This window comes from Equus asinus, chromosome 18 (assembly GCF_041296235.1).
Source record: "Equus asinus isolate D_3611 breed Donkey chromosome 18, EquAss-T2T_v2, whole genome shotgun sequence".
NCBI lineage: Eukaryota > Metazoa > Chordata > Mammalia > Perissodactyla > Equidae > Equus > Equus asinus.
In genome coordinates this window covers 33522967-33545399 of record NC_091807.1, presented here as the reverse complement: position 1 = coordinate 33545399, position 22433 = coordinate 33522967, and the positions used below count along the sequence as shown (strand labels likewise).

The following is a 22433-nucleotide window of genomic DNA, read 5'->3' as shown; positions in this document are numbered from 1 at the left end:
TGGTGGTCTCAGGGCTTTCAGACTTTTTACATGGCAGCTTAGGACTCCCAGAGAGAGTGTTGCAAGTGTTCCAAGAAACAAGCAGCAAGAGCTCCCAGTCTCTTAAGGCCTGGGCGAGAGATTGTTCCATGGTATTCTACTGGTCAGGGCATTCACAGGTTCAAAGCGAGAGGATATAGACCCCTACCTCTCCGTGGGAGAAGTGTCAAGGAATCTTTGGCCATCCTTAATCTGCAACAAAGTCTTTAAACAACTTAAATGATGGAAGGAGTTGATGAAGGTCTTATAGAGAGAGAAGATTAAGGTCATTCACAAAAGTAAAGTACTTAAAATCTTCAGGAGTAAAATCTTTAGGCTTTGTGACCTCTGCTGATGGTAGTAATAATGATAATTTTTAGGATATTGCTCTTCTTATTGATTCTTGAAATCAACCAAACTTCCTGGGTAGTAGGTGGACTTCTCAGAAGCACATGAATGTCAGTTTCTAGTTAGGTATTATTTTGATATTTGAGCCAAATGTAATTTAGGGGCAGGCAGTCAGATATTAACACTCTGAGCTGGTTTCAGGTCTGCAATTGTGAGGTGACAAGACCAGAGTGAGGAATTGGAAAAGGCCAGAGCTACTAATTATGAAGGCATGGTGTGGGGTTTATGCTTCATGCATGCGTATATTTTAGCCAATAGATTTTTTTTTAATTTAAATATTTTAAAATTAATAGTCATTTTTCAAATTATATTGACTTAATTAGGGATGTATAATTTAAAGGGATCCTGTGTTGAATATGTTTGGGTTTTGGAATTCTGTGTGGCTAGAGCATAGGGCTGGGAGCCCACCTGGAGAAGACAGAGAGAAATGAGGATATAAGTAGACACCTGTTGGAGTGAATCTCGGGACTGTTAACTCCCTCTACCTTTCCTTCTTCTCTTCTTGGCTCCTTGGGCTTTGCTCATTATTGGCATCCATGAATTCCATCCCATCAGAGTTAATTGTATGTGTATTTGGCTCCCTGCTAGGTTGTGAGCAATTAGAAAATGATGAGCATATTGGTTAGTCTTTGTATTCCCTGCAGCTCCTGAGACAACACATAGTAATTGCCCAGTAAATGTTGAGTAAATGAATGAATATTGGGTTTAGTTAAGGAGACTTTTGTCAGTTTTGTTCTTATACTGGAAGGCAATGTACATTGTTTTCCAAAGCCTTCTTTGACTTGGTAAGGAGAGCCCATGATTTGCTACCAAGCTCCAGGCAACAGATGCCGTACATAGTGGATAGTGAAGAGTGTGTGAATGTGTAGTGTGTGTGTACTGTGGTTTAAGGTAAATATACGCTTTCAGTTCTTAAACAGCCTATTTCAAAGCGAAAAATGTGGCTAGGATTGATCCTTCCATGGGTAGGTAGGCTCCATGTCCCTCTCCTTGAGTCTGGGTGGGGTCTGTGACTGCTTTGACCAATGGAATATGGTAGAAGTGCTGCTGCTGGTTTCTGGGCCCAGGCCTTAAGAGATTCGTGGCTTCTACTTCCTATCTCTTAGAAAACTTGCTCTTGAACCTGATTATCATGCTGTGAAGAAGTCCATACAGCTCTATGGAGAAGAACTGAGCCCCTGGTCCAGCTTCAGCTGAACTCCCAGCTGGCATCAACCTGCCAGCCATGTGTGTGTGCCATCTTGGAAATAGGTTCTCTAGACCGAGTGGAGCTGTTGCAGCTGACACTACTGCTCAAATCTGCCCAAACTGCAGATTTGTAAGCAAAATAAATGATGGGGTTATTTAAGCCACTAACTTTTGGGGTGGTTTGTTATGGAGCACTGGATAACCAGAACTAAGACCAATGTGAGCATCACAGTTATCTGAAGTGCTAGTGGGGACCAGGGAGAGCATGGATAATGGAGATTCCTTTATTTATTTACTAAACACTGCCTGTGCACCTAAGATGTGGGCCCGGAAGTGCAGTGTGTCCTGGCAGTGGCTGGAGGCTGTCAGGTTCTCTTGAAGGAGGTCTGAGTGGTGCCTCCTCATGGCCACCACAGTGTTCCTTTTTTTTCTGCCCCTTCTATTTTTGCACTCCACAGTACTTTACTTGACTCCTCATCCTTTTTATTCCCCTGATTTATAATGGCCTGTTTTCTTCTCTCTCTCTGACTAAACTGTCCTTCCTTGAAGGTTGGGGTGTATCTTCTGCGCTTATCCCAGCATCTGGCATATTGTAGGCCAATATGTGAATATTGTGAATATGTGAATTAACAGCATTGAAACCTCACTTTTATCCCGTGTTCATGGCCAACCTTATTCTCAGAGGTGCTGTATTTTATTTTCCCAATGTCTTGGGTCAACAAATTATTGACCGTGGTGGGACAGGTGTTACCTACCAGTCACTCTTTCCTCTAAGCCACTTTCAGAGTGGAACGTGCAGTGGTTGGCTTGTTACCTAGATACCATGACAAGATTGACCACAAAATTCACTTTCATCTGAATTTTATCCCTGGTTTAGAGTCACACCCATCCAAAAGAGTGGACTAAAATTTTTCTCAAATTTTTATTATGAAGAAATTTAAATTCACTGGAAAGTTGAAAAAAAACAGTATAGTGAATACCAGTATGTCCAACACCTGGATTCAGCAGTTGTTTATATTTTGTCCTTTTCTTTCTTTCTTTTGAATGGAACATTTGAAAGTAAGTTGTAGATATCTTTACACGTCACCTTTAAAGGCTTCAGCTAGCATCTCTTGCCAATAAAGATTTTCTCCCTACATAAGCATAATGCCACTATTTCTTATATAAACTTTAATTCAGTAATATCCAGTTCATATTCGAATTTCCTCAACTGCATAAAAAATCTTGTGTTGTTGTTCATCTTCAACTAGGATCCTATCACAGTTGTGTATTGTATTTGTTATGTTTCTTTCATCCCCTTAAAAAAAGTGATATTAAGTTTTTAGAGAGACCAGGCCAGTTAAGAATGCCCCACATTCTGGATTTGACTGTTCCTTGTAGTGACATTTTTTTCCCTCTAGCCCGTGGAATTCTTGTAAACTGGAAGTTAGGTCTAAAAACTTGACTTGATTCAGATTAAATATCTTGGGCAAGAAAGCTTCCTAGGCGATACTGTATACTTCATAGTGTATCACATCGCATGGTGCCGTTCTTCATAAGAGTAAGTTTGATCACTTGGTGAGATGCTAACTGCCTCTTCTCTCCATTGTAAAGGGCTGTTTTTTTCTCTAAGTTATCTGTGGAGTGTTACTTTGCCATCAGGCAATATTCTGTTCTCCAGTAACCTTAGTGATCCTTGCCTGAATCAATTCTCTAAGGTTTGCAAAATGGTGAATTTTCTTATTTTGTTTTCCCTCTGCATTTATTGGCTTGTACTATTCTCTAAAGAAGCATTTTCAGAGTAGGAAGTTAATGTCGTAGTCACTCCAGAAGCAGCAAGTGGGTGATTTACTTCTCTTTCTCTTTCTCGGCGAGCACTTTGGACTTATGAATTATTATTTTATTATCAATTAAGGTCTTTATTCTCTGCTAAATTGTCCCAGATTTGGCCAATGAGAGCCCTTTCAAGCAGGCTCCTATGCCCTTGAGAGTCCTGTGTCTCCTCATTTGCCTTTGAGTGTTTTCTTATTCTCTGGCCCAACAAAATCCTAGGCACACCTTGCACCAGGCTCTACAATTAGCCATTTCTACATCTTACATTTTTAAAAGCAACTCTGGTTCCTTTTAGTGGAGAAAGATTTTTAGAAACCAAGATCTTGAACTTCTCCTTCTGAGAAGGATGGACCAAGAGCTTTACCGGAAGTTGCTGGAGAGTGAACAGAAGCAGGCAGGCTCTGAGGGGAGTCCCTCCTTGGAAAGGGTAGGACTGGAGCTGTACAAAGTAAGCCCAGGGCCCAGTGCTGCCTGTGCAGCAAGGGAATCCTGGAAGGGAAAGGCCAGAGAGGGGCTCCCCAAATTCTGTCTACACGCTTCTTTGACTGCTGAACTACATGTGCATGGAATGGACTAAATGCACCTCAGATAATGACAGAGGATCTGAACTGAGACTGAAGCTGCTGCTCAAAGGAACGGATTTTGCAGTTTAGTTCAGCCAAGATAATTGTCAACCAAAACAGACGAACCAACACTCATTGAAGAAAAATGTCAAAGTCTAGGATCTGTACAATTTCACATTCATTGTGTCTAGGATACAAAGCTAAAATACCCAACATTCGAAGAACCAAGGAAATAGAACACTGTCTCAGGAGAAAGGAAGATCAACTGAGTCCAACCCCAGGATGAAGCAGGTATTAGAAAGACTAGAAGAGGATTTTGCTGTGGAGGTTATAACTATCCCAAATGAAGCAAAACAGCGTATGCTCACAATGAAGGAAGCATAGGATGTCTCAGCAGAGAAATAGAAATGAGGAAAAAAGAACCAGGTGGAAATTCTAGAAGTGAAAATACAATTTCTGAAATAAAAAACTCACCGGGTGGACTTTACAGTCAAGTGGAAATGACGATGGAGAGAGAAAATGGGGGTAGAAACAATGTTAGAAGAAATAGTAGCTGAAAATGTTCCAAATTCTATGAAAAACAGGAATTTCTAGATATAAGGTAATGAAGGAACATCAAGTAAATGCAAAGAAGCCCTTGCTGAGTCTTTCAAATTGTTGAAAACCAAAGGTAAAGAGCAAACCTTGAAAGCAACAAGAGAGAAATAATACAAGGGAACCACAATCCAATTAATGACTGACTTCAGAAGCCATGTAGGCCAGAAGAGAATGGAACAACGTCTTTAAAGTGCTGAAAGAAAACAGTTTTTACCTGAGAATTCTATATCCAGTAAAAATATCCTTCAAGAACGGAGGGGTTGGGATGATGGAAAAGTTCAGAGATGGATGGTGGTCATGGTTGTACAACAACATGAATGTCCTTAATGCCACTGAATTGTACCTTTAAAAATGGATAAAATGGTAAATTTTATGTTTATTTTACTACAATGAAAAAATTTCTTTAAAAAGAGTGAAGGGAAACTGAGGACATTTTGAGGAAAAGGAAATTATGAGAATTCATCCCTAGCAGACCTGCACTTCGAGAAATGCTAAAGGAACTTTTTAAAGCTGAAGAGAGGTGACACCAGCTAGGAACTCACGTCCTTGAAAAAGACAAGACGAAGAACATTGGAAGAACGTTGGAAAGAGCAAAGAGCATTGGAAATGGAAAATACTTGGGTAAATACAAACTACTCTTTTTTTCTTTGTGCTTTTCTCTCTCAATTTCTTTACTAACCCTGTAACTATTTAAAGCAAAAATTCTAACTGTCTTAAGGGGCTTATAACATTTGTAGATATAGTACATATATCAACCATAACATGAAGGTAGATATGGACCTCTGTTGCAAGATTTCTGTATTTTACAGGAAGTGGTACAATATTGACTGTAGGTGGATTATGAAAAGTTCCGACATATATTGTAATTCCTGGTGCAGCCAGTTAAAAATGCAAAGAAATATAGCTCAAGAGCCAATAGAAGAATGGAAATGGATATTCAAATAATTTTTTTAAGGCAGGAAATGAGGAACAGAGGAACAAAATATTGATTGTTTTTGACCTGTTAAATAAAGAAAAGGAAATCGTTTTTTAAAATTAGGTTATAATAATATGATGGTAGGCATTTAAAACTGAGTTTTCTGAGGAACACTTATTAACATGGGAGAAACACTGCCGATGTTATGTTAAGTGAAAAAAACAGGACACTCAGCCGCTGTAGTATGACAGCAGTTTTTGAAGAGTATGTCGATATATTCACACACCCACATAGTATAGAAAAAAAGGTTAAATAAACCAAAATGGCTTTTGGTGGTAGGATCATAGGTGACTTAATGTCTTAGTGTTACTTTTCTACGATGAGCATGTTATCACAAAATTTACTTTTTAGCTATTGCTAGTATATAGTCATGCAGTAACAGTTTTTTTATATTTTCATTTTGTATGCTTTACTAAATATATTTTTATTCTAATAGCTTTTCTTTTATTCCTTTAGTTTTTGTAGGCATATAGTTGTGTGATGTGTACATAACATAACCATTCACTCATGAGATCTCTTAATGTCTAACTGCCTGGTTAATGCAACAGAGAATCCCCAGGAGCTAATGGCACTAATCTCGCTAATGGGTGGATCCCAAACAATGGGGCATCACACCTCCTGGGTACATCCCTGCTTCCTCATCTATAGAGCAGGCTCATTGTAAGGATTAAATGTGATGATGGATGTGAAGTCTTGACTCAGTACTTGGCCATCACATACTCTCTCATCATATGCATCACTAGCAGATGTTAGCGGTTATTACTATGAGGATGTCTCTCTTGGTACATACTTTTCTTCTGGAAAGGCTCAGAGCTGAGCCCTGGGCAACAGCTACACTCGTTTGTGGGCAGATCACACAGAAGGAGGAGCCACTAACAGTCAGCCCTCAGGGGGACCAGTTCTGGGCAGCTGTGACTAAAAATGGCATCGGGCCGGTGTGTGTGTTATAGATTTTCTTTATATTTAAAACTCCACACCTTAGAGGAAGGTGTTCTCACTTATGTGAGAATAAATGATGAATGTAAAGATGATAATGCAGATGCATAGCCCAGTTCTGTAGTCTGAAGAGGCTCGCTATGAAAGAATCACTGCCCAGGTTTACCCGATGAATAAGGAATCTCTCTGATAAGCAGCCTTTGAGATGGTCCCAGTAATCTCTGCCTTGGGGTATTCATACTCTTCTGTAAGCCCCTCCCCTTGAGTGTGGGCTAGACCTATTGGCTCACTTCTAACAAGTAGAATATGGCAAAGTAATGGGATGTCACTTCTAACAAGTAGAATATGGCAAAGTAATGGGATGTCACTTCTGAGATTAGATTATAAACAAGACTGCGACTTCTGTCTTGCTTGCCTTTTCTTACTCTCTCTTTTGGAGCCATTGCTCTGGGAGAAGCAAACTGACATGCTGTGAGTAGCCCTATGGTGAGGCCCACATGGCAAGAAACTGATGTTCATTCCCACGAGGAGCTGAGGCCTCCCGGCAGCCCTGTGAGTGAACTTGGAAATGGGTCCTCTCCTAGGCAAGACTTGAGCGAGCACAGCCCCAGCTGACACCTTGATTGCAACCTGTGGGAGACCAAAAGCATCCAGCTGAGCTGTACCCAGACTCCTGACCCACAGAAGCTATGAGATAATACATGTGTGCTGTCTTAAGCTGCTAAGTTTTGGGTTAATTTGTTATGCAGCAAGAGGTAACTAATACATTCTCTTTAGCAATTAGGTATCTTTACTGACTTCCCCTACTTCATCCCATCCCTCCCACCTGTAGTCCTTAGGGAATTTATGTAGTTTCTCCATGGCACTCTTTTGTTTCTTAAATTTTTCATCAAGGCATCAAATGCCTTTCTTGCCCATTTCTTCATCTTTCTGTTTTGCTTCTAGCCCAGTCACCACCTTTTGCTTTGTTAACAAAAGATAACAAACTGGCTATTGCTGTCATTTAATCTGTTTCTTTGGACACCTCCCTTGCTCCTTTCAAAAGTCATAGAAAGATGTGGCTTCATTGTGATAAGAGCCCAGAACAGGGGTTTGCAGGCTGCTTTTTGTCCCTTTGTCACATCTCAAGGAGGATGTCACACGCAGGAGCCACACTCAGAGTTGCTCACTGTGGGCCAGTGCAATGAGATGCCCTCTGACTGTGCATGGTTCCCAATCTCCCAGCTCCGAGCCCTTCTCATCCACCACATGTTGACCTACTGAGATGAAATGGCAGAAAATTCCCTGACCTACAGTGCACTCAACTGAGTACCGAGACCCCTGAATTCTAGACCCAGCTCAGCTGCAGCTTTGCTATTTGAAGCAGAACCAAGTATCTTTCTTCTAATTTCTATATCTGGAAGGTCTAAACAATAATGACCACTATTTTACTCTTCTTAAATGGATTTTAGGGTAAGGTTTCCTCTATAAGTGATAGAAAATGAATGTTTAATATTTTAAACCTGAGCGGAATGATTGTACAATTTGCAAACTATAATAGAAGCCACGCTTGTCTCTAGACCCATGAAGAGTAATAGGGAAAAATAGCACGTCACCTAATGAAAATATTTGCCAATTGAAAATTAGTTTCTCATACATTGCCTCTTTATTCTTTTAGCTCATACTAAATAAAGTGGACATTTGGTGATGGACTTCCCAATGCTGTCCCTGTGGCCATCGGCCTATTCACACCATTCCTGGCTGCATTAAGTATCCCCAGTGTAGAGAATTAAGCCCCAGTAAAAGTATACTCTGGATTTTACCGAGAGGTCACGGAGAGCCCCTCTTCCCTTGGCAGCCAGCAGCATTCTGATTACACTTCATTTATCTCCTTGGGAGGACTCGGGAGGACCAGCTGGGCCCCTGTCTGCACTCATCAAGAGTTAATTTCTGAGCGAGGTGCTGTGGTCATGAACAAGTACAGAAGGTACCCCGGTGGTCCTGCCAGACGAGAGGGGCCCTTAATTAGCAGCAACGTTCAATCAGGCTGCTTAACCCGCCCCAGGGCTGAGGTGGTCATGTCCTTGCTGCCGCCCTCTCGTAAACACAGAGCCCACTGCCAGGCTTGGATGTCCATGTGGCCCGGGACAAGGAAGACGGCGCAAACCTGAGCCGGACACAGGTCCAGGGGATCCCCGAACATTGCCTTTCTTTTTGACAGAGGAGTGAGGGTTAACTGAGAGAGATTGTTTTTTCCCTTTAAAATTTGGAAGCATCTTTGGTCTTTGCTGACTTCACATTTCCCACGCTGGACATAATACTGGCTTGCTTTCTTTGCTGTTAAAACAATCTCGTGTTGTCCTGTTTCTGGCATTTCTTGGGCTAACAGTGTGTCTTGAGACAGCCCGGTGTGGGGGAAGGGCAGACTCCCCCACTAGCTTTGAGGCCTTGCTTCATCTCTGCACACTGTGGTTTGTTCAAATGGTTTTCACACTGGAGGTGATGGTACCTGCCCTGCCTACCTGGCAGAGCTGTTAGGAAGATCAAATATGGAAACAGTTCATAAACTGTCACCCATTACACAAATCTGAGATGATGTCACTGCTTTTAGTTGACTCATTCATTATAGCCAAGGTCGGTTGTATTTTAGTGGTCACATAGAGAACACTAAAACCTGGTGTTCTTGGTAGGTGTTTTATACTTTATTAGAAATGCTATCTAATATTGCAGCATCTAATAAATGGCAAATAAATATAAGTGCTTTCTCCAGTTCTGGCCCTGTGACTCCAATGCACGTTGAGGACCGTGGCAGACAGAGGGCTCAGTGTGGTAGGAGGAGGAAGGGAGAGAGTTTCTTAGCTCAGTGTGGCATCTTTCTTAATCATGAGACCCTCCAGGCCCCGTTTAACAGGAGAAACTGAAGGTGGGCTGTGTCATTTTGTCAGTTCCCTAGTCCATGGCTGGTAATTTTGGGACGGTCCACCACGGAGTCCCTGAGCAGATCCCTGGATTACCTCTGGGTGAGCATGGCTTCTGATGGCCAGTGACGAGCCTGGCATCTTCCCTAGCCCAGATGAATAACTGGATTTACTTACCACAGGTGGCTTGAAATTCTTTCTGGTGATCAAATAGCCCACAAAACAAAAGTGGAGGCAGCTCCCCATGTCCTTGTCAGTGACGCAGAGTGTAACTTGGGGGGTATAAATGAGTGGAGTTTCAGCACCTGCTGGGAGCATGGCATTGAGCAGGGGACTGGCCAGGAGGAACTAATGGGCCTCGTGGAGCCTCGGCCATGGGAAGAGTCGCACGGAGGCCAGAAAACGGTTGGTAGAGCACATTCACTGAAGATGGAAATGCTTAGCATTTGAAACGTTACTGTAAATTTTAAGCTTCGCTCTTTATTTCCCTGGCAGATCGAGAGTGCTATGTCTTGGTGTAATGAAGCATTATGTTGGTATAGCAAAAAGGAAACTGCCCTCCTGTCGGGGAATTCAGTCTCACTAGAAGCTCATGGTCTGGTGCGGGGATCGCCTGGGAATGGATGTGTGTATATGTGTTCTTGCCGGCGTCGTTCCTGATGGGGAAGTCGACACCAAATTGCCCATTACATTGCCTAATTCCACCTGATGGTTTTCTGAAATAGATGTTGGATAGCAAATCCAGCCCTGTTTGCAGGCTTTTTTTTGTAACCTAGGAAATTTTTCTTTTTTACTTGTGGGGTTTTTCCCTCCACTTTTGCTTGGGAAACATGGAAATGACTCGTGAAGAATTATTTTGATGGAGAGAAAAGAATTGAAATTGAGGACTAAATCCGTTACTGGATAGTTCTTGCAGCCAAAATCTCTTGGAGCCAGAAGCTGGCGCCACATCCGGAACCTCGCTCCAGTCCTCGTGGGCATAAACTAGAACCTTGGCAATAAACTTCTGGACACAAGGTCACCCTATGCCAGGGTTTCTGGAATCCAGATTTAATAGTGCACCTTCCTCCTTGTCTGGAAAGGAGAGAACCAATACTTTAAATGTTCGGTAAGTCTGTTCCATCCTGAACATGGAAATATTGTTGCTAGAGAGAGAACACGGAGGAGGATGCTGTGGACAGTTCATCCGCCCAGCTCCTGGCCACCAAGCGCAGCCCTAGCTCTCTAAGGTTGTTCTTTAAACCTTTTCCCTTCAAGAAGGCCATCTTGTCGATGGAGGATGGTGTACCGAACAGCGACTCCCATGGCCAGTTTGGGATACCTTGAGCTTTGAGTGCCTAGCACTGTGTTCTGACCCATCTTCAACCTCCATCCATCTCATTGTCACCGTGACAACCAGTGTTACACATGGGATTCACTTTTAGTTTAGGGAGTAGGGTTAGGAACTTGACCCCAATTGCAGAAGAGTTCTTTGTTTCACATCATTAATTTTCAATTTAATCATACCTACCCGTATTTGTACCTATGTCTTTGACCCCCAAAATTATTAGAGGTCGAACTTTGGGATTGTTGCCATATTAATTCCTATTTCAGTTTCGAAAGACTCCTGAAGTGGCTAATGTACGATTGCTTACTAGTAAAAGGTGACTTGCTGCTCAGACTGTTCTGGTGATTCCACCCTGGTGAAGCGTACAGGGATGGGACCTTTTTTATGGAATTACGTGACAGTGAATGACTTTGAGAGCGGAAAGGTAACCCCAGTTATGTTGTCAATCTGTTCTGTCCCCGGAACTCCATTGTTCCTGAATTTTAATACAATGCAGAGAACAGTGGCTTGAGATTTGGATCCAGTGGGCAGGGATGTCTGTTTTCCTGGGCACTCATCTGCTTGGACGCTAAAAGACTTCTGCAAGCTTCAGTTTCTTCATCTGGAGAAGGGCAATAACAATAGCAACTTTTTAACTGTTTCTAGTAATGAATAAATAAGACATAACTAGAAACTGCCATGTAAACATTTGTAAAATATAAGGCAAATGTTAACTGTATAGGTAGAGAATGTTGGTGGCAAAGAAAATATTATGTAATCACAGTTTTGAAAAAGAATATTATTTGCTACTGTGAGCGTGTAAAGTAATTGTATCACATTATATACATCATAAATATAAAGCATTATTGTTTCAGGCTATTTATATCATTATATACAATATTCTTACTAAACGTGCAAATGAAAATCAATCTATTTGCAATCTTTATAAATAAATAGGACATAATTGCTTGCAATGAAGCAAATCCATATCTTAAGTTTTACTAAATTTTTGTTCATGTCTTGACCAACAAGGGAAATTAATAGACTTGTAAGATGTGAGTTCCTGCTAGAAACATTAATAGTAATAAAAGAAGATTAACTGCCATTGATTAAGCTCTTACCACATGCCAGACATACTGTGCTAAGAGCTCTGCCTACGTGATAGGCATGTGCCTGAAATGAGACATTTATTTTTTTCTTACAAGTTATTTTTGTTCCTGTTAAAATTGAATTCTGAGACAAAGCTTGTTTTTTCTTTTTCTGGTTTGTCATAACTCTTCCCTGTTGTTATAATAGGATGTGGCACAGATGAATTGAGCCGGGGAGCTAATTATGTGTGAGAACCTGATCTCTAAATATCATAGGGCAGGCAAATACTAAAATCAGTTTCTAGCAGTCGGACTGTTGCAGGTTGAAAAATTACATGTGTCTGTGTTGTGAGGTGGGTGTGTTTTGCTGGGCATGAGTAACAAGGAGAACTATTCAGGGGCATTCGTGGCTCACCAGTGATTTATCAGTCTGTTATTTAATTTTCTTATGCAAATCTGTCCAGCCAAATTTGGTTTCCTGCATGTTTCATCCATCTGCATTAAGCATCTGAGCATTATATCCACAATATAATTTCTACCAAGGCAAATGCTGCCATCAATGATGAGATCCCCATGGCCACAAATGCTTTATAGTGACTTGCCTTCAGGTTTGTAATCTTATCTCTTTCCTTCAGCACCGCTCTCCAGCCCCAAACCTGAGTGGACAGAATTCACACCCCAAGGTGAAAAAATCAGGGGCTGGCCCAATGGTGTAGTGGTTAAGTTCATGCACTCTGCTTTAGTGGCCTGGGGTTCGCAGCTTCAGGCCCTTGGCACAGACCTACGCACTGCTCGTCAAGCCACACTGTGGCGACGTCCCACGTACAAAATAGAGGAAGATTGGCACAGATGTTAGCTTAGTGACAATCTTCCTCAAGCAAAAAGAGGAAGATTGGCAACGGATGTTAGCTCAGGGCCAATCTTCCTCACGCACACACAAAAAAATTGCACCAAAGCTGAGCTCGGTATTCTTGGTGGGTTCCGTAATAACTGGGCTTGCATTCTGAAGTTGTGTGAATTAGGTTGTTTTAAAATAACAAACAACGGAAAAGGAATTTTCAGATACCGCCTTATACTTGAGGTGAAGGAAGCACTCTTAAGATGAGCGTGGTGGCTGGGGAACCCCACAGCCAGATCACCTGGCTTCAGGTCCAGCCCTGGTCTTGGTTTTCTTATCTGTCAAGTGGGGCTCATTGCAGTGCCTTTCGGTCTCCGTTCCCTCGCCAAGAACATGGAGTCAGTAACAGTACTACTTCATCAGATTAATGAGTCATTTTGTGTGAGTCCCTGAGAGCTGTCCCTGGAGGGAGGGAGCACCCCAGTGCTCTCGTCACTGTCATTACTGTGACTGCATCTGTTGCATACGTAGTGTCGGTTTTCACTTCATTGGAAAGCTTGATTACAGATCCTCTGTTTTCTCAGCTTAGCGTACAAATGTCTTTTTTATGTGTGTCTCTTTGTTCACCAAGTATTTATGAAGTACCTACTATATGCTAGACACTGTGCTAGGAGTGTATCCCAGGTATGTCCATGTCCCTACTGTCTGCTTTCAGTGGGCAACACTGTGCTGTGCTGACCTCTGCCACGTCAGCACGGAGACTGGCTCGTCCTTCAGGCATTCACCCTGAGCCTTTGATGATGTAGCGATGGGGTCAAGCTGCCCTCAGAGTCTGTGGGGTCATTTGGGCTCAAGATGACCTGTCCAGAATTTGTTAGCATGTGTTCTCTGCAGCTGATATTAAGCACAGTTCATAAATATGGAAACGAATTCTATGAAACTCAGACACCCTCAGTAGAAAGAAAGATGGCTGGTTTATCCTCATGAGGCTGTTTCTAAATGTTTACATTTTACTGTTATTAGCTGCTCACAAACAGCCCTGTGATTTTGGCTAGTGCTGAATTGCCATTTTTCCAAATTTGAGAACTGAGGCTTTGAAAACTAGAGTGGCTTCCCGAGCCTCCGGGCTGAATCTGCAACTCGATTTATAGGGTCCAGTTTCCTGCTGCTTGGAAGTGTGGGAGATCCAAAGTGGATAGAGCTGTCTCAGAGCCTGCTGGCACTGCTGGGGCTAGAAACCTAACTGCTCGCAGATCAGAGAGGTGGGAGACTGCGCTTGATTAGTGTAAGCAGACCAAGGTGAGATAACGGGCACGTGTGTGGGCAGCCACACCTTGGTGGGGGGTGAGGGGGGTCCCCTAGTCACCTGCCCTTAAATATCACCTCTAAACTGATGGCTTCCAAATTTACGTCTCTAATCTCTGCCCCCATCTTCAGAGTCTCACATTTATTTGCTGACTGGATATATATAAATAAACTATAATTAGACTTAGATATCTAATTTTTACATATTCAAGAGACATCTTAAAATTAACTTGCCCCAGTAATCAAGATAGTGTCTGGTGGTATAAGGGTAGAGGCATAGGTTAATGGAACAGAGTAGAGAGTCCACAAATAGACTCACATTTATATGGCCAATTGATTTTTCTTTTGTTTTTAAAAAAAAGATTGGCCCTGAGCCAACATCTGTTGCCAACCTTTTTTTTTTTTTTTCCCTTTTTCTTCCCAAAGCCCCCCACTACATAGTTGTATATTCTAGTTGTAGGTCCTTCTAGTTCCTCTATGTGGGACGCTGCCTCAGCATGGCTTGAGGAGCAGTGCTAGGTCTGCGCCGAGGATCTGAACCAGTGAAACCCTGGGCCACCAAAGCAGAGCACGCGAACTTAACCACTGAGCCATGGGGCTGGCCCTGGCCAATTGATTTTTAATAAAGGTGCCAAGGTCATTCAATGGGGAGAAGAGAGTTGTTTTAATAAATGGTGCTCAAACAACTGGCTATCTGTATGGAAAAAAAATGGATCTCAGCCTTTACCTGATAACGTATGGAAAGATTAACTTGAAATGGATCATATACCTAATGAGAGCTAAACTATTAAACATCTAGAAGAAAATATAGGAGAAAATCTTTGTGACATTGGAATAGGGAAAGATTTCTTAAACAAGACACAAAAAACATGAATTGTAAAAGAAAGAAGTTATTAAAATGGACTTTGTTTAATCAAAAAAACTTTTGTTCTTTATAAGACACAGTTAAGAAAACAGAAAGGCAAGCCACAGACTGGGAGAAAATATTTGCAAAACATGTATCTGACAAACGGCTGGTAGCCGGAATACGTAAAGAAACTTACAACTCAATATTATGAAGATAATTTTTTTAAAAAAAGGCAAAAGATTTGAAAACACACTTCACCAAAGAAAACATATGCATGCCAGAAAGCACGTGAGAAGATGCTCGATGTCACTAGTCTTCAGGGAAATGCCAGTTAAACTACAATGGATACCACTACATATCCATTAGTAGGGCTGACAGTGACTGACAATACCACATGTTGGCAAGGATGCAGGGAAACTGGAACTCTTGTGTATTACTGGTGGGAATGCAAAATGATACAGCACTTCTGAAAACAGTCTGGCAATATCATATGAAATTATATATACACACACTATACAACCCAGCAATGCTATTACTGGGATTTACCTGAGATAAATGAAAAACATGTCAACACAAAGACTTGTATGCAGATGTTCATAGCAGCTTTATTCATAATAGCCCTAAACTGGAAACAACCCAGATATTCATCAATTGGTAAACAAATGGCTGGAATACTACTCAGCACTATAAAGGAGCAAAATGTTAATGCATGCAATAATACAGGTGGGTCTCAGAAATATTATGTTAAGTGAATATCGATAGTTTTTACCTGCCTGGAAGCCCTACACGATTGTTCCTCCTTCCTCCTTCACAGACCTACACACACGCACAAATGCACGCACACACAGACACACACACGGGTGTCAGACTTCAGACACGTCAAGGACGCACTCTGTACCTCACATCCTTGCACTTGCTCTCCCCCTGCCTGAACCATTCCTCTGCCAGATATCTTTCCTGCTCTCACTTCTTTCAGGTCTCTGCTCACATGTCAGCATGTTAGAGCTACCTTCCATAACCATCCTTGACAAAGTATAGAACAGCATCCACTACTCCCTCCCTAACACCCTTACTTAATATCTAATGTATTTATTTGCCTTTTTGTTTGGTATCTGCCTCCTCCCGCCAGAATGTGAGCCTGCTTTGTTTACTGCTGTATTTCTTGGTCCCTAGAATAGTGTTATATAATAAGTGCTCAATAAATCATTGTTAAGTAAATATGTGCAGGGAGCAGGACAGGATGGGGTCAGACTGCGTGTTCCCCATCAAGATACGTACCACCGCACTCTGTGAGCAGCTTTCCCCTTTGCTTTCTCATTCATTCACGTGCTGCCCAGTCTCTGCCTCTGTTTAGCTTCGAGAAACTGATGAAACGCACACCAGGAATGCTTGCAGAAGCATTTAATACCTCGTTTAATATGTTCAAATGGGTTAGCTGGGAAATCCTCAGCGTTTTTTGCAAAGATATTAAAGTAGAGTTTTTTACACAGGAAACTTCTCAAATGATGTATGGCACACTGATTATTAATTAATCACCTACCCCACCCACCCCCCATTTATAAAAAGAAAAATATAAGGCAAAACTGAGAAAAGAATTCTAATAACATTTATAAGATATTGGGTGTACATGCTGTTAAAATAACTGTGAACCAATACTGTTTACTGAATTATCACTCTATTCTGTTGGTGAGGATTTGTTTGTTTTAATGCCAGATTGGAAGATTTTAGACATAGCACAAAATACTGTCTTTAGGATGGCACAGCCATAAATTATGTAGGGACAGTGTAAAGAGACACTGTGATCAAAAGTCACCTTTGTATAATAAACTTGTTGATTTAGGTCCGATGATCTTTTCTGTGGATGCTGCCTTACTCCTTTCCCCCATTCCTGAATTCTTCCTTCTGGAAGTTACTGCTTATTAGTGCGGACACGGCACTTATCCTCCAGAGAAAGAGTCTAAGAGGGAGATGATGCGTGAAGTGGTTTTCCTCCCGCCTTGTGAGTGGCCCTGGTCAGTTTGATGGCTTCTGTGGGAAGACTGAAGGGACAGAGTGGTACTTGGGGATTATTTTCCAGTTTTGGAGAGTGGCGGTTTTTTATTTTCCAGTGTCCCAGATGATCTGAGTGCTGGTGCCCCACAGCTCTCACAGGCCCAGCCAATACATTTAATATAAATTGCTGTAATATTTTAAGTAGTAAAAAGAAACATGCTTTTGGGAATCAGAAAATTTGGTAAATTCTTGAAATTGATCATCTGACTAATAGGTCAGTTGGAGAACTGACCTGGATCCGCTGACGTTCATCAAATGTCTTTGCGCATCTATTGAGACTGTCACGTGATTTTCCTCATTTTGCCCACTCATGTGATGCGTGACATTGATATGTTTTTCTAATGTTAAACCATCCTTGCATTTCAGGATAAACACTACTTGATTATAATGTATTATGCATAAGAAGCACGATTAAATTGGTTAGCTAGCATTTCACTTAGGATTTCCATCCATGTTTATAAATGAAGATGGCCTATTATTTTGTTTTGTTGCTTACTCAGAATTGAGATTATACTAGAATCATGAAATGCATCAGGCAGCTTTTCCTCTTCTTCTAATTTGTGGAACATAATGAAATGTTTTCAGAGTTAAAAATCGCAGCTGTTTTAAACCCCAGTTGTGTCTGGTTTACGTAAGTCACCAAATATTTGTTTTAAACCTTGTCCTTAATTAACCTTTCAAATTAAAAAGATACTTTTCTAGTTTCACTGTTTTTCTTTTTTCCAGTGAGTGACCTAAATTAACTGTCCAGTTAATTTTTAATGAATATTTATTCACTCATTCATTGGACATTCATTTAGATTTATCGGGCATTTGCTCTGCACAGGGCATTATCCCAGGCACTGGGGGAGAAATGAATGACGAGAGTCCTTCCCTCATTTCTTCCAGGAGGGAAACAGACTTTGTTCACTTAAGAAAGCCCGTCTCATTCTATGAGAGGAAGGGGAGAGACCACTTGGGACCCTCAGACATCTCTCACGGAATAGGACTTTTGCATATTTGTTGAGCTGTAAAGGAATCATGTTTCCAGATTTTCTAGTTCCAACTAGAAATATACATAGTCATCCACTCATAAAATATTTATAAAGTACCTACTATATGCTAGGCAATGTGTGTGGCATAGAAGCTGTGAAATCGATTCCAGTAGTTTGTGTCAAAGGCCGTCAGCATTTTGGAAGACGTATATTGTCATCCTTTACTCCCATTTTTAACATATTAAACTGTTTGAAGGCATGAGCTTCTCAGGAGGTGAGCCCTGTGTTCCCCTGTCCCTCCTGCTTTGCGCACACGGATGCCTGGTAATGAGTACCGTCCATGTCTCTTAGCGAAAGAGGAGGTGCATTTATGCCTTTTCTCTGTTTGCAGCTCAGGTCTGATGATGTGGCACGGTCACCATGCTTCATATTTCCAAAAAAGAAATCAGAGGTCTGGGTTTCTGAATTCTTAACCTGGTGCCTTTGCCAGAGAGCAAAGTCAGGTTAATCATACGTCTTCCCTCTGTAGTCCGTCTCATTCCCTAGCTGACCTTACCTGGTCCCAGGGCTCTAAGTACCATCTCCATGGTAATGGTTCCCAAATGCATAGCCTCACCCAGACCTCTCCTTTCAACTCCAGACTACTGCATAGAGTCACTGGGCTGTCCAGTAGGCGTCTCCTACTGCCGTGTCCAAACCCAGCGCCGGATTCCACCCTCTACCTGCTCGGCTCCTGGCTTCCTCCTTTCAGCCAATGGCACATCCTTTTTTTCCAGTTGTGGAGGCCGGAAATCTTGGACTTGTCCTTGACTCGTGTCTTTCTTTCAGGAACCCAATCCATCATCAAATCCTGTTGGTTCCACTTTCAGAATGTCTAGAACCCATCCACTCCTCCAGCTTCCGGCACTCCCACCCCAGCCAGGGCAGCCTCGCCTCTCCCCTGCATCACTGCAGAGCATCCATCTGGTTCCCCTACTACCCTCCTCCCACCGTCCCCCAGGCTATTTTCCATATAGCAGCCAGGTGAATCCTTTTATTTATTTATTTATTTTTTTTGAGGAAGATTAGCCCTGAGCTGCCAATCCTCTTTTTGCTGAGGAAGACTGGCCCTGAACTATCATCCATGCCCATCTTCTTCTACTTTATACGTGGGATGCCTACGACAGCGTGGCTTGCCAAGCAGTGCCATGTCTGTACCCGGGATTCCAACCGGTGAACCCCAGGCCGCCAAAGCAGAATGTGTGCATTTAACCGCAGTGCCACCGGGCCGCCCCCAGGTGAATCCTTTTAAAATGCAAGTCAGATTGTATCATCCCTTTGCTTAGAATGGCCCAGGGTTGCTTCTTATTTCATTCAGTGTAAAACCCAGAATACAGACCTTGAAAGCCCTAAATCCTTCCCCCAACCCACAATCCGTTAGCCCCCGCCCTCCCCCCCCCCCCCCCCCCGCAATGTACTCAGCCTCCTTGGTCACCTTGTTCTTCCCCAAACCCACTCAGGGCGTTTGGTCTTGCTGTTCCCACTGCCTGGAACACTCCTGTCTCAGATGTCTCCTGGCATGCACTCTCCCTTCCTTCTGCTCTCTGAACAAATGTCTTTTCTACCGGAGGGACAAATTCCCTGATCATTCGACACAGAATCCACACCCCATCCCATGTCCCTCTCTATCCCCGTTACTCTGCTTTATTTTATTTTCACTGCATTGACACCTTGTGTATTCACCTGTTTATCCCCCGCCCACTATGGTGCCAGCTCCCTGGGGGCAAAGACGCAGAGCATTTTGACTGTAACAACCCCAGAGCCTAGATGAGGGCCTGGCCCATAGCACACACGTTCACTGAATTATCTGTATCCTGGCTGATGTGCTCCAAGGAACTTGAAGAGATTGCCCCTTGGGAGAAGTTGCTCCTGGAAGTCCAGGCTGCCTGGCTCAGGTCACACCCCTTGGCAGAAGCTGGGAATCCAGGGCGGGTCTGAGCACCTTCCATGGAGAAGTGTGCTCCCTTTCACAGCGGCACTAGGGGCCTCTAAGCAGCTGTCCATGTAGGTCCTGACTCAGGGGCCCTCCTGGAACTCTGTGAATGAGACAGTGAGTTATCCCCATTTGATAGATGTGATGGATGAAGAACCTGAGGCTCGGAGGGGTTAAGTAACTTGCCCAAGGTTCTCTGCCAGAAAATGTTGGAGACCAGAGAAGCAGACCATCCTGTTCTAGCAGTAGCTTCCCGCTACAGGCACATCCACTTTGAAGTCTGATTTATCTTTAACATTCTTGCAAATTGTGCATAATTTCCACCCCATAATTCTGCTGTGTATTTGTTTTAATATAAAAATAATATTTTAGCCTATCAGCTTACTTAGCTTTTTTGTTCCTCTGAGTGAAATGGATGCACTAGTGAGAATGCACCCTGCTATCCTGGGTGTCGTGAGCCCTGGGATGGGCAAGCCTCTGGATGTTCTTACAGCTCACGTGAGAAGCAGGGGCTCTAGAGAAATGTTATTGTGCCTAAGGAAATGTCCTGAAGCAAAAACAGAATATTAGAAAGGGTAATTAGTTGACTTAAAGAGCTCAAGAACTTTCACCTTTTATTTGTCTAAATAAAGTTAAGGTTTCTCCTCTTGGTAGACACCAGCTGAGCCTGTGAACAGGTCATTTACTCAGAGATAAAGTACCTTAGACATTCACATCCGACTGTGGACGTTTCTACAAGGTGGGGAAGTGAGGGCAGTGTTCAGTAATGTGGAATGGAGGGGGACTGCTACATGTTCCCCCCACGTCCAGAGTTGTAAGCGGACCCAGGTTCTGAATGATCACAGATGCAGTTACCAAGGACGTTTAGCGTGTGACTTCGAAAGGAAATAAAAGGGAACAAAACCAAGCTGTTAGGTTAACTGTCACAGTTTCGGTGTAGACTGCGTTGTTATTCTGAGTCATTCTGGAAGGGCTGGGGGGCCGGCGTGGCTCAGCCTTCTCAACCCACAACCCCTCCCTGCATCTTCCTTTGCCTGTTCTTGGCTGCAGTTCCGTATCTCAACAGCTCTGTGGTTCTCAGATGAGACATCGGCTGTCGGTTGTATTATTTGGGAGCGATTATTTGTCGTGGGTACCAGGCACTCCCCTTAGCAGCCGTGTGACCCTGGATGAGTAATTTCAGTCGAAGCTTCATCTACAGATGGGGTTGTAATAGTCCCCTGCTTGGAGCACTGTCCCAAGGGTTAAGTGGAATCACCAGCAGCAGCTCCCCCGGGGCTGACGTAATAAAAGCGGCTGATGATGGTTCTCCTTCTCCCCAGTTGGAATCACAGGCCTGCGCCGTGTTTGCAGGGTTAAAACGATGGACTGTCAGCACTTCATGTGGTTCCACCTGACACTTCTGCTCTGACACTAGTACAACGAACCGTTTGTAAGCAGATGGCAGCTGTCCCTGGTCACACAGATGCCAGAGTGAGCTGGTTCTCCTGCCGTATGACAGAAGAAAAGGCTGCCTGTCCCCAGGGATTAGCGCTGGGAGCCTGCTGAGCGGCCGCCAGGTGATTTAACCAGGGTCCTCTTATAGGTTTCACTATCGGCACCTGGTTAATGGGATGGGGATTTAGGGACCTGGTACCGAGATTGTCTTTTCCTGTTCTGTGCAGCAAAGTCCTGAGCTCCTTGGTGACAGGTAGCTCATCCCCTGCCTGGGTTTTTAAGGCACGTGAACTCCTGTTTCTGTGGCTGGCCCAGGCCTTATTGGAAAACGGGTTTCATTCCTTGGCTTTTCCTCTGGGGTTCCCAGTGTGAAACCTGCTCCACGCATCCTACCAGCCCGTATCTTAAGTAGTGAGAGGATGCCCTATACTAACCTGGTGTTTCTTCACCTTTTTTCTTTTTTTCCTCTTTGTTTTCCCTTTGCAAAGAATGTGTTTTGCACCCCAACCCCCCAAAGTTTCTGAAAGCAGAGAAACTTAATCCTTGTGGTCTAGCAAACAGGCCCCTTTGAAACAGCCGCATTCCACATGGCCCTGTCCATACCCCCCTGTATGACTCGTGGCCCCTGCTTATGTGGCCTCCACTTACGTGGCTTGTGAGGGCCTGTCTTCCAGGGTGCTCAGTGCTGGTCTCAGCCCCAGCCTGCCCATCACATGTTCCCCATCACTCTCTATTTCTCTCCTATGGTACAAACCCACCTAGAGTAGGTTACATTTAATGGGGTGAGAAAAATCCACACCGTAAGAGAAAGGTCACAGGTGAGGGCACGCTGCTTCCTCCCGGGAGGCAGAATGATTTTCTCCTCTCTGGCTCCCACGCCGAAAATTCATACAAAAGAGCTCTTTTTATGTTTGATGTATTGCTTTTAAAAAACAAATCCCTCATGTTTTTTCATTTTTGGTTCATACCTCTTGGCCGACCCAGCAGGAATTTGGCAGTGGGCTGTGCTACTTCTCGCAAATGCTAAAGCTGCCTTGCGGAGAGTCACTGGCTGCGTGGGCAAGGAGGGCTGGTGGGCGGGGGACCGCGCCGTCCCAGTCTGCATGTGTCAAGGGGTTATCGCTTGTTGACACTGATACTGCCTGTGGGGGTTCCTTCCACGCTTCTTGCTGCTTGCTGTATGGTTGAAATTTTTTATAATCAAGAGTGTTTCTTAGGC

The 22433-nt window shown here is 43.2% G+C and overlaps 1 protein-coding gene across 7 annotated transcripts in view; it reads left to right on the top strand.

The window, feature by feature from the left end:
* Positions 1–22433, top strand: part of HLCS (holocarboxylase synthetase) — a 202022-nt gene that overhangs the window by 142342 nt on the left and 37247 nt on the right. The window lies entirely within an intron of this gene.